General features: G+C 33.8%; 1 protein-coding gene across 2 annotated transcripts in view; it reads right to left on the bottom strand.

The window, feature by feature from the left end:
* Positions 1 to 315: 315 nt before the first annotated feature.
* The window catches only part of LOC112047381 (uncharacterized), a 64,016-nt gene continuing 52,037 nt past the window's right edge, over positions 316 to 12,294 (bottom strand). For both annotated transcript variants that reach the window (XM_024084493.2, XM_024084494.2), the window contains exon 22: positions 316 to 11,864. The gene's annotated coding sequence lies outside the window, so the exon portion shown is untranslated. The remainder of the gene's footprint in view (positions 11,865 to 12,294) is intronic.

Below are 12,294 nucleotides of genomic sequence, written 5' to 3'. Positions count from 1 at the left end.
TTACATAATTCAATATAAGAATTATACAAGTTAGGTTCAGTAGTCGAGACGTGAAAGAGTAACAAACATTCATCAAAATCGTCAGTTTTCGGAAATCTCGGGAAGCCATGGATTTTTTCGGGATAAAAGTAGCCATGTTTTAATCCAGAGTAAAATCTATTTCCATTTCTAATTTCAGCCAAATCGCTTCAGTAGTAGCGGCGTTAAACATACATCCAAACATCCATACAAACTTTCGCGTTTATATTATTAGTACGAATTCTTTTTTATAGGACATCTGCAACATTCAAATGATGAATGAATAAAAAAACCACAGAGTAGACAATTTCTTATATATTTTTTTACATTTCAAATAATAATACAGGCGGTTACATAAGAAATAAATAAGATCTTCGTATTTGATTTACACAGACAAACATGTGATGTTCCGACTTCTTAAGGATAAACATACATTTTCAATATTAATTAATAATAACTAATTAATCTGTACACAAAACACATGAGTAAAAAATACAAAAAACGCATAGAATTGTTACGCGTAGAAACACAATCTGAGCACGCAAAGTAAAGTGCAGTAAGCCTTCTGATTTCATGTGCGAGTATGTAGTATCGTATCTCAGTTTGTCTATTACACCATAACTTCTTTTTTATTGAGAAAGAACACAATAAGAAACTCAAGCTAACTATAATTCCATAACTCAATAGATTTGTAAATAAGAGGTATTGTTACATTCTCAAACAGAAGCATGTTAGATTGGAAACTCATAGCTTAAAATAAACCTCATTATTCCTACTGAATTTGATTTTGAACATTATAACGATTGATACGAAAAAACAAAGATTTTTTTGAAAAGCAAAGACACATTTTAGTGTATTATTTACTCAATAGGTACACCTACAATGCTCTAGCTTGTGCCAGTCAATCTGATGTCTAATGTATAAGCCTCATGGGCCACTAATTTCACCGACAACCATACTCTTCAGACCTAGTTATTTTGTTTAGCAAAAATCACCTGTACCAACTATGTCATAAAGAGCCCTACTACCTAAGCTAAGAAGACTTTATTTCGCTCGCACCGATTGCGTTTCTACGAGTTTTAACTCTATGCAAATAGATGTAACATTATATCACTACAGCAATCACGTTGACTAAACAATGGAACAGACTGTTTCTTAGTACATTACATTTGAATGTATTGTAATATTATTTAGTACATTTGAATGTATTTTTTTGATTCTTCGCAGTATAATTAATACAAAAACTGTCTTTTGTACAGAAGCAAAGCTATACAATAGCCGCTTCGGTTTCTTTAGAAGCATCGCTTCAAAACATTGACAAGAACGATCTTATCAATATTGCAAAGCAATTATTTTAGTTAAAATAACTATGAAAAGGTAAAAATCTTTAGGTTCAATTAGAACCTGGTGGAACCAAGCCAGGATAGCGATTTTGAAACGATTAAACTTTTTGATAAATAATTTTTCGCGGCTTTTTTAAATTGTCATTACGTGGGCGACTCAAAACAATTTGGGAACCTATGCATAAAGATACATTTTCATGCATTTTTTTATTGCAGACTTTGTTAGTGTTTAGTTATTGTGCTTTACTAATACATGTAAAAATTAATAAAATAGTAAAAAACGGTTAGTCCACTAATGATTAAAAGTAATCTACTGTAAAAGGGACGTTTAATTATTGTAATTGTGCAATTAAGGGGTATCAGTCCATTATGTTGAGGAATTTCTTATAAGATATAACTAGTTTTATGTAGAAAATGATAAAGATTATCATCGTAGATATGACTTACGACAAACCACATCCATATTATCCTTATCCTGCACTGTACAGAGATGCAGATATGACGACAGAGGGAGAGAGTCACGGGTGGCAGTAGGGTTGCCAACATTTTTTCAGAAAAATATAGTTTTTTTGCGTTCTATATAATATTTCTTCAACAGTATAGTAGCACGCAGACCCGAAAAATAGTACAATATATATTACGTAGTACGGTTGACAACCCTAGATGGCACGCGCATTCTTCATTCATTCATTAATGATACGCTTGGTGCCGCCTGCTGGTCTCTACTCTGCACCTCTATACTGCGAAGACGAAGACTCAGCTATGCGCTATCTATTCCGGAAATCTCTTTACCTTTGAATGTAGTGGTAATAACAGACCAAGTGCGCTTGTGTGTATAACCTTTAGGTTAATTTCCTATAAGAACATACCTTCCGTTATATACACTAACGCGCTATCTGTCAACTATTTAATGTCAAACGCCAATGAGACTTCCAAAAGTAGATAAACTATACTTTTGATGGGATTATGGCGAAATCATCTACGAAAGAAATCTTTATAAAAATGGAAGTTGTGTGTCAAATACTTCTATGTATACTACAGCAAAAATTCCTTTACCTTTAACAAAACACTGACTGATTTTTGCAGTGGATTTGCTAGGGCCCTTTACTTTTATTGGCTAAGTCAGTATCTTCATTTTATACTAACAGTATACATAGTAGTTTGAGATTTGTAAAAAAAAATCAAAAAAAGATTTTATATAGATACAGGTCAATATGCAAGTCTTTTGTCGGGTGATGGTTATCGGTCTATATTGTTAGTGTATGGTTTATGAGTATTATTAACTTTAATGGGATGATTTTGTACTACATTGGAATGTCTATACTAGAGCAACTGATCGACACTTTTCCTTTCTATTTCAATGCCAGGTTATTAAGTCTGTACCTTATTTATTATACTTTTTTATTGCAAACCTAATTAATGTTTTTTGTTTTTAATTATTATTAAAAAAAAAGGACTAAGACAGAAGTTTTTGGTACTTCAGAAAAATATAGCTGAATTTAAATTATCACCCATTAATTTAAATTTGCAGATAAAATATCACTTACATCTACAACCAATGACAAGTTTATCAAATGTTTTTTTTAATCCTAATTTAATTTAATATAAATTATAAATGCACAGTAAGCCGGCTTTTAAACCAATCGTGTCAAAAATAAAAAAATTTCCTACGAATCTCGTACAACTTCTTTGGTAATCGAAGACAATAATGTTTTTTATGAAAAAAGTATTTTTTTAAACATAAACAAACCTTGGATACAATTGATATCCATAAAATGTCACTATATGTCACATATAATATTTTGTAAAGTTTATGTTATTACAAATACATTTAAATACCATTATTAAAGTGATATTTTAACTAAATCTAATAATAATTAAATAGAAAAGTATAAAATATCTTAAATTCAAATTATAACAAAATACATTACACAAACTGAAACAAACGCTCAAAGAAAGTTATAAAAAGTTGCTCAAATACAAGTACGCACAGACTAGAAACACTGTATTGGGTAATTTAAAATATTTTACAGTATCTTTTAACTCGCTCTGTATATAAAAAAGGACTTTCTGTCAAATATTTTAAATATACCGACTACCAAATCAGACAAGACATGTCCCACTTTACTAATAAGTGGGCAACTTTTCAAAAATCTTTGAGAACAAGTGCATGAAGTATAAAAAAAATTGATTAAAAAAATTTCAATATTCGTAGTTTTCAAAAAGAATGAATATTTATGAGCTAGTAACATCCGAATTTTAATGAATATTTTTTAATGTTTAATAAAAATAAAATTAAACAAATGTTGTAAGGCATGTTGTACACAATGTGCGTAGCTAATAAGCTCTTTTCTGTATGCCAGTTAATAAATGATAGTTCGGGTGATTGCTACGTACTTATACTATATTATATAATATTATATTATAGTATTTTATAATAAACAGTCGTCCATTAGTTACACTGTAGGTAGACTGGCATTCTATTAGAGATTGGTGAGTAAAAAACCGTAAGCAATTTTTTATTACCTACCTCCTACCTACCACTAAAACTAAATCAGTTTTACATGACTTCTGTGAAACAGATAAATTACACATTTTCCATTTTATTTATACTACATCGATATACAGAGTGTTCCGTAAATATTACGACATACTTTACAAGGTGATAGCTGACATCAAGGCCTAATAAAATAACGCAATATATGTTAGCAGAAATTTTACGGTTGTCAAGTTATATTGATTTTTGTACAAAATACAAAAAATCCCTATCTTCAGCGCAGATTCGTCATACCATGCTGCATGCACCATCAGCTATCACCTTGTAAAGTATGTGGTAATGTTTACGGAACATCCTGTATAATACGTTTTGCTATACTTTCTAACATAATGGTTTAAAATGAGTACAATTTTTTCAAGTGTATCAAACACTTGAAAAAATTGTCGGTATGAAGAAATGCATTCTGATAAATCTATTAATTTAATTCATATTTTTTACTGCACGGAATATCTTTATCGCCGTATCTCTAATGGAGTGCCAGCCTTATTGAATACGGGTATAGAATATAAAAAAGGGGGTAAGAAAAAATTTGCTAAGCGAAAAACATCTATATTGTATACGGAATAGAATTCAAACTAACTACGCGATTATACTTAACTAAGCCTAAAATGGCACATACAATAGCTTCCAGCGCACAAAACATAGTCCGCTCGTAACCATACTAACAATATAAGGCTGGGGTCGTACCACGCAAAATAAAATATCTTTCGAACAAAAAAAAAAAACAGAAATCCTTCAAATACGTGTTGTTTAATAAATAATTAATTATAATGCTATATACATTTATCTAAATACTATTTAATATATAAACATTAAACACTATGTATGACAATGGTAAATAAACGACCAATGAAATAATATTAAAAATCTTAAAAACATTTTTGCAGTAGATATTTTTTTTTATTTCAGATTTATGTATTCTAAGAGATTTATACATTTTTGGAGTTTTAAATTCAATTTTATTTATATAGCAACATGCGATAAACTAGTCAATAGCGGTAAATAGTTTCGATAATACAGAGGAACTTGCAAAAGTACATTGCGAATGAATGAATATAATTTATTTGAATCGGAAAGTTAGACACTGATATCTCTGTAACATCACATAATAAGCATTCTTTTAGGCCATACAATATATTTAATCATGATTCGATATAAGATTTCTATTTATTAATATATTAATTAGTAGTGACTCTTTTGAATATATTACAGCTCGAGTGGTACGACCACAGCCTTATGCTGGTTCACGGTGAAATTGCAAATGCGTCCGTTCTGATTAGACGCATTCGTGGACGTGTCCACGACCACAAATGCGTCCGTCAATATGTCCACGACAAGGACAATACACATTTATGTATACGCGGAAGGGAATTACCAGAAACTTTTTAATCATTTTTTCAAAACTCTGAGTGATAGTGCAAGTCTCGAGATCATATCTATATCTCTCTGTCTAATACCATACTAAAGATAGAGACAAAAGACGAATTCGATTGCATAGTCGAGTTAAAAAAACAACAACTACCCTCATTTTGATCATTGTGTGTCATTCAAAGTTTTTTTTTTAAATTGCAAAAAACTGCAGTGTGCAATCAACAAGCAAAACTCTTTGTTCGTGAAAACGCATAACTATTCGATCAAAAAGTCAATTTCGCCTTGTTGTTAAGAAGTCCGCTCCACTTGGTAAAAACCGAGCTTACCACTACCATCAAAAAGACAAAGGACTGGACTAAGTGGAACAAAATTGTGAAGGACACTTCACTTCAGACACGAGCTTCAGTAATAAAGAATACGAACGGGATTTACTGTTTATGAAAACGTAAAGTATTGTCACTGTCGTGTTGCCGTTGCCGTTGCATTGCCGTTGCCGTTGCATTGCCGTTACAGCCACCGTCACCGTGAACCTTTGCCGTTGCGCAAAATGTACGTGATATGAAAACATCTATTCTGTTATACTATTATATCGTAACATAAATTTGTGCTCAACGGACCTTTATTTGCTTTGTATATGTACATCTTTACATTATTTCGATTGCACGGTTCAATTTTGACTCAGTTTTTCACTTAAGCTCTCTTTATAAATAACTTGTTTTGCTAATCCATTTATAATAATAAAAATAAGTCGGGTTTTCCTTCCTGACGCTATAACTCCAGAACGCACGAACCGATTTCCACGGTTTTGCATTCGTTGGAAAGGTCTCGGGCTCCGTGAGGTTTATAGCAAAGAAAAAGGGATATGGTAGGGCAGGGGAAGGGTAGGGGTAGGCGTAAGTCAAAGCGAAGCTTGACCGAGTCCGCTAGTTTATAACAAAAACTTTTATAATATTTTTTGTACATGTTACATTTTTGATATGAGACATCTTCACAGTAGAATCTACTCAAATTCCGTGACGGCAAACGGCACAACACTGTCATACTATTTGCCGTCACCGTCATCATGTGACGGCAAACTTTTCTTTTTACTTAATAGATGTGTAAAAAGTACTGTCAAATATAAAGATTACCTAATAAATCAAGCAGTTAATTATTTATAATACACAAAATCTTTATTATGGCACTTATAATTAATTTTCTGCAAAGAGAAACTAACATACATTACATAGTAGATAGCTAAAACTCAAAAATGGCTAGACGGACATGATTTTTTTTTTATTGTTAATCAAGTCTGGGTTAATTGTACAACTTAAAATAAGGCTATTTACTATTTTTAATTGTTTTTTATATTCTTTACAATTTAACCTTTGACATGGCAAGTGATGACGCAATCTAAGGAAGCGGGTTAACTTAGTGATAGGAGTAGGTTGAAAATCCACTCCCCTTTCGCTTTCTACACGACATCATACCGGAACGCTAAATCGCTTGGCGGTAGGTCTTTGCCGCTAGGGTAGTAACTAGCCATGGCCGAAGCCTCCTACCAGCCGAAATAAGACACATTATGTATGTATGCCTAGTGGCAGTTTTCAATGTTTTTGAACGTTTTTCAACGCGAATTTCGAAGGAATTGAAACAGCGCCATCTAGTGGCAGTACTGCACAACTGTTTCAATTCCTTAGATATTCACGTTTACGGTAACGCGATAGTCACAGAAACATTGAAAACTGCCACTAGGCAGGATAGGATTACAGTTACAGGTTATGGACGAAGTGAAAAACTGATTCAAAATAATATATTAATTATGTAACTGAAAAGAGTTATGTAATAAATCTGAATTATATATACATGGTTATATCTTTCCCATATTACGAACACTTAGCAGAAACACCTCGGATAGACAATTCTGTGTGAAACACCGTTTTTAAGTGTTCTTTGTTTTTTTTTAATATACTCAAGAGTCACAATTATCCACCCACTTTAATATGACGCGAGTATATTAAAGTGGGCGGATAATTGTGCCTCTGAGTATATATGAAAAAAATAACTAAAAATGGCAATTTTTAGTGCTCCATTTTGAGATCTAAATAGTCATTTGATCGGATTATGGTCCAGAAACTGATCTCCGATAGACCAAGAAACAAGAGAAAAAAAAAAAATTGAGATCGAGACACGTAAAAGGTTTATTAGAAAAACACAATATTTTAAATATTTTGTTATGTTATAAAATTTAAACTATCATGAGTAGTAACTATATTCATATAAATTTATAATAAAATACGGATACAATTCACGTGAGTTACAAGTTGGAGTATGTCAATCTGGATCGCGTTGCAAGAACCAGCTCATGACTAAGGGCCCCGTATGGATTTGAAACTAGACGGGTATACTCCGTCGTTGTATCACGTGAGTTTTAGCCGTGTTTTATAATAAATAATTATAATATAATGAATAACACTCACGATAGTTTAAATTGTAACATCCGTACTTAATATTATAAATGTGAAAGTGTGTGCGTCTGTTTGTTTGTCTGTGTGTTTGTTGTTTTGTTTCACGGCAAAACGGAGCGACAAATTATCGTGATTTAAGTAGAGATAGTTAAAAGGATAGAGAGTGACATAGGCTAGTTTTTGTCTCCTTAGGTAGGGGTAGGGTAGGGGTAGGGTAGGTGGGAAAGGGTAGGGAAGAAGCGCACATTAGTCAAAGCGAAGCTTGACCGGGTCCGCTAGTAACAAAATATTTAAAACATACATGTTTTTCTAATAAATCGTTTACGTATCTTGGTCTCAAAATGGCGCTTGGAAAAATTGCAACTTGCTCAGTTATTTTTTCACATATTAAAAAAAAAATATTTTGTTGTCTTCAACAAAATCAATGAAATTCAAACGTTTGTCCCACAAGAATTGCCGCCTGAGACACCCTACGACACCCTACGGAACCAAACATTATAATTGACGTACCACAAAAGCAGTCTCCGCGATAATACAATATTACAACACTAGATTATTACTATAATAAAATACTGGACCATTACTTGATTTAGTAGGAATTTCTCGAGTACACAATTTACCTCCATTGTATTCTTCTTTTTTTTATTTGTGTGCAGTACATTTTGGACAGTGGGAAAACGATCAAAATAATTCACATAATCAATATATTATAAAAGTACGGCGTACTAAGATGAAATTTGGCAGAGATAGACATGTTTTGCGAGAGGGTCGGATTAAAGAGGTCTAAGGGCGGAAGATGTCGCGCTGAAATCTCAATATATAAATGCGAAAGGTCACTCATAACGAAATCTCGAAACCGCTTGACGTATAAAAATTAAATTTGGCAGGTAGGTATCCGCCAAGAGCGGATTTAGCGATAGGGCCGGATTAAGGAGGTCTAAGGGCGGACGAAGTCGCGGGCGTCCGCTAGTTAATTGTAAACCTAAGATAACAACTTTATTGCATGCAGTGTTAACCTATTAAAGGTCGCCGCATACTAAACGGGATCAGGAAAAGGACGAGGCGGCGATGCTAATTAAACTAAATAAACGCATTATTGCGTTGTTGTAATATTAATAATGTTTTATATTGTCATTATTGATCATTTATTGTGAACATGGAGAACATGTCTGGCAGGGGATGCATTCTATGGGTTCATTTACTCGAACGACAACTGCTACCGACGACCGCAGTCGACTGCAGTCGGTGACGTACCATCATTTTGTAGTAGAGGAAACAATTCGAGCAGGTCTCAGGACTTGTGACCTTGGGTGTAGGTTTAGCGAGGTGAGTGTCAATGCATACTAAAGGGATCCTCCTTTAGTGTACATTTACACGAGCGGCAGCTGCTACCGACGACTGCAGTTGACGACTCTCAGCGGCGGTCGACGGCGGTCGCCGACTGCAGTCAGCGACGTCTCAGCAGCAGCCGCCGAGACCCACCCAAGGTCACAAGTCCAGAGACCTGAGCGAATTGTTTCCTCTACTACACAATGATGGTACCACTGTCGCTGGTACCCGTCGTCACGTCATACTAAGTCCGTCTCAACAATGGAAAAACACTGAACATCGTCACAACAGAGCTTAGACAGAGCATCGTACCATCATCCGTCGATCCGTTGGTAAATCGCACGCGACCATAAAACATTTGACCATTTTTCAACTGTCCAATTATATCACCTGTCTGTACAGAAATCAATACTATTCACATCGCGTATCGATACGAAGGATATTCAAACACCAAAGCTTCTTCTCGAAGTATTAATATTTCGAAAAAATCTCACAAAATGTGTCCTGCATAATCAACGTCACTCTATTCTAAAAGTTAAATAATACATATAAATTGTTGAAAACATCGAATATTTTATAACATATTATTTAACTTACAGAATACACAAACTGATTAAAAGCGAAAAGTTTATTGCGTAACGCAGTTACAATCGTACGATAAAGTAATATCGAAAACGCAAATTCACACTTGTTTCAAATGGCCCGATTGATTGCAATTTATGCAATGAATAAATTATTTATTTTGCTCTTCTCCGCATAAAATTCACAAATCCAAGCGACATTGCGACCCTGACCCGACAATAAACCACCTCTCTTTACGTATATTTCAAAGCCAAAGAATCCTGAAGAGAGGTTCACTCTACAATGTTCAATTGTAAAGAATCCTGAGTAGGATCCGGATTCGGAGTGACCATGAGTATGTTTTTGGATTTTAATCCTTAAGAAACGCTTTATATATAAGGCGCCCGGTCTGAAAGTTGACAATTAAATTCGTTCTTGCGTCGCTAAAAACGTTGCGTTTTTCTACCCAACATCACTTCACTTTAAGGTCATTTATGTTTTTTTATTGTAACTTCTGTAGTGTAAACACACACGACTTTTTTATCGGCTCTAGGCGGAGCTGTCCTTTGGAATTCTCGTATTGTTGCAGATATTTGTTAATTATTCAATGTTCATAATGAACCTTTGTAAAGTAACGCCAGCTTCATCAGATATTAGGTAAAAAACTTCAAATAAAAAAAAAATATTGTAATTAGCTTCTATTCAATATGATTGCAACTGCACTGCGCAATAGTCCCCACACTACCCGTACTCTATGATATCTACAAGTTATACACAACCGCATATTCATAATAGACGAAACCTTACCAATTTATGCCCTATACATTCAATATAGCCTGACTCTATCCCTAATATGTTTACATCGAATATAGTAACGATCAAAATCTGTACATTCACTATTAGATTAAGGTTTTTACTACCTTCTGATAAGTGTCACATAGTCCAAACCTTTCCTCCTTTCCTAGTTTTTTTTTTTTTTTTTTAAGAATATTTGCCATATCTTTTTTTTTTTCAAATATGACCAATATTCCCTTTTCCCTCCAATAAGTCGGGAAAGACGAAGAATGTGTCATATTATCGATAGGTCACATTTGTGACCTATCGATAATAGGTGACTTGATCAAGTTATAGATCAGATCTGTTATTCCCACATCTTTTTTAGTTTTCGAAGGGTTAGCGTTTGTAGAAAGAGAGTTGACGTATCACTACGATGTACGGAATATAACATCACCGTCTTCCCAATTTCGGCTATTAAAAAGTTCTTGTAAGAAACAAAAATCCATTATTGCATAGACAGACTCAGGAGTCAAACCCGGGACGTCATGATCGGAAACCACATAACCGATAGATCATTTCACGTTGGACAATTTAAAGTGAAAAATAAGTTATGGCACATATAAAAATAATAAATAATTATTTTAATTTTTAATGACAGTTAAGAAAAATCGTTAAATATATATTTGAGCTTCAAAATAAGCTACATAAAACTTGATTTCACTTCGTTATAACAATAGAAAAACGTTCGTTAGAAAACAAACCTAACAGGCTATATTTTAAGGTTGTAAATTCCATACCGCAGACAATCATTACAATATGAACAAAGTTTGGATCGTGCCGCGATGCAAGAACCAGCTCATGACTAAGGGCCCCGTATGGGTTCGAAACTAGTCCGGCATACTCCGACGTAATATCACGTGAGTTTTAGCCGTGTTCCATAATCAATTAATATGAATAACACTCACGATAGACACTCACGATAGAACAAACTTTTATTTCGATGTCATAATATTTTGATAGTACTGGAGAAAAGACTAACCATATCATAACAATAGAAAACTAACCTAACGGACTATATTATAAAGTTGTAAATCCCATACCGCAGATAATCACTTTACTGTGTACAAATTTGAACTCTAAAACAAAATACATAAAGTCCATTTCACTTTGACGTTGTAACACTTTAATAAGGATACACATACAAATACAGGCGTTTTATTACGTCATAGTTCCGTCGTCACTTTCATTGGTTCAACAGAAATATTCACAAGTGTTTGCACCAATCAGTTCTTACTGTGATGTGATGATGTGGAACGTGATGTGATGTGATGATCACGCGTGATCACAGCTGTCACGTGACGTGATACGAGAGCGCACAACACACTGAGTATTCAGTTCATACAAATCAATGTACTGCTTCAGTTCATTTACAATGACTCCGATTGTGATGGTGACAGCGACCTGGAAATAAGAAATTATATAATATTAATAATATTTTGTTTATTTTTAATTAATTCATCATTATAATAACGGGGATGATGACTAGGTTTGAATATATTCATTTCTATAAAAGCTCCTGACCTGATGACCTCTGCCTCTGATGGATGGAGGATGTGGGTTCAAATCCTCCCATTTTTCAGTTGTGTGCATTTTAAGAAATTAAATATCACGTGTCTCAAACGGTGAAGGAAAAACATCGTGAGGATTTTTCTTAATTTTCTGCGTGTGTGAAATCTGCCAATCCGCATTGGGCCAGCGTGGTGGACTATTAGCCTAACCCCTCATTCTGAGAGGAGACTCAAGCTCAGCAATGAGCCGAATATCGGTTGATAATGATGATGATAATGAGACATTTACAAAATAAAGCCATTATCATTATCATTAATATAAA

Source organism: Bicyclus anynana, chromosome 25 (assembly GCF_947172395.1).
Source record: "Bicyclus anynana chromosome 25, ilBicAnyn1.1, whole genome shotgun sequence".
Lineage (NCBI taxonomy): Eukaryota > Metazoa > Arthropoda > Insecta > Lepidoptera > Nymphalidae > Bicyclus > Bicyclus anynana.
Note: the sequence above shows the minus strand (reverse complement) of the source record. Positions and strands in the feature narration are given on the sequence as shown.